This window comes from Limulus polyphemus, unplaced genomic scaffold, assembly GCF_000517525.1.
Source record: "Limulus polyphemus unplaced genomic scaffold, Limulus_polyphemus-2.1.2 Scaffold5714, whole genome shotgun sequence".
NCBI lineage: Eukaryota > Metazoa > Arthropoda > Merostomata > Xiphosura > Limulidae > Limulus > Limulus polyphemus.
In genome coordinates, this window is record NW_013671324.1 from 1,639 (window position 1) to 2,885 (window position 1,247).

A 1,247-nucleotide genomic window follows, 5' to 3' on the forward strand; every position below is an offset into this window, starting at 1 on the left:
TGACTAGCTGCATGCCTTCCCTCTAGTCCATCAATTCAAAAAAGAAAAGTAGAAGAAGAAGAAGAAGAAAGAAAGAAACGGTTAGCGCAGATGGCTCTTGTGTAACTTTTCGCAAACTCACAAACAAACTTCATCAGAGACTGACTGTAAAAGTTACAAATCTTATATTTTTACCCAAATATGACACCAGAGTAGAGGTAAGGGCAATTTCAAGGGAGCAATATAATAATCATAATTAACTTCCTTTTTTAATGTGCTAGTTTTGAAAATGTACTAATAATAAGACAAACAGATATTTAAAAAAAATAATATTCGTGAGGTAACAAAAGTTTTTCTTTTACTTTACTATTCCTTATGTAAAGAATCGAACTTGAAAAACGTCTATACCTAAAGTATAACATATACATTAAAATACAAAGGTAGTGTTTGTTGTTTTTTTATTGCAAAATCACACTAGGCTATATGCTGTGTCCATCGATGGGAATCAAACCCCAGATTTTAGCGTTGTAAGTCTGTAGACTTACAGATGTCCCACTAGGGGACCAAAAGCAGTGAAACTACGCGATAAAGAAGAAGACGTAATTGTATTTGTGGCATCTACAGCTTTGGTGCTTTGTTTGTTTTCAATTTCGCGAAAAGCTACTCGATGGCTATCTATGCTAGCCATCTCTAATTTAGCAGTGGTAGACAAGAGGAAAGGCAGCTATTCAACACCACCTACCGCCAACTATTTTACTAAGGAATAGTTATATTGACCGTCGCATTATAACGCTCTCACGATTGAAAAGGTTAACAAGTTTGGAAACGGTGATTCGAACCCGCAACCCGAAGATTGCGAGTCGAGCGCCCTAACCAACAGGATATGCCAGGCCTATTTTAGTGATTAAAGAAACAAAAGAACATAAACATTTTGAAATTTATTCAACATCTCATAATTCAGTATTTGTACCAAATAATGCCCTCAAAATCTAAATACATTATTAGGATGTTATTAATATTCTGTTAGATTGTGTCAACATAATTTGGTACAGGTTGGTTGTTTTACGACAGCGGAAGTCACGCGATGCTGGGAACATGCGCGCTGGAGTTTCTGGAATAATCATGAATTTTCCTGGCAACTCTAGTTTGTTCGAAGCGCCCTCTTTTTTAGTATATAAGCCTGGCGGGAAAAACCAGCGGAATTACATAGACAGATAGATTGCAGAGACATGCAGATAGATTGAAGATATAGATAATTGAGTCAAGCG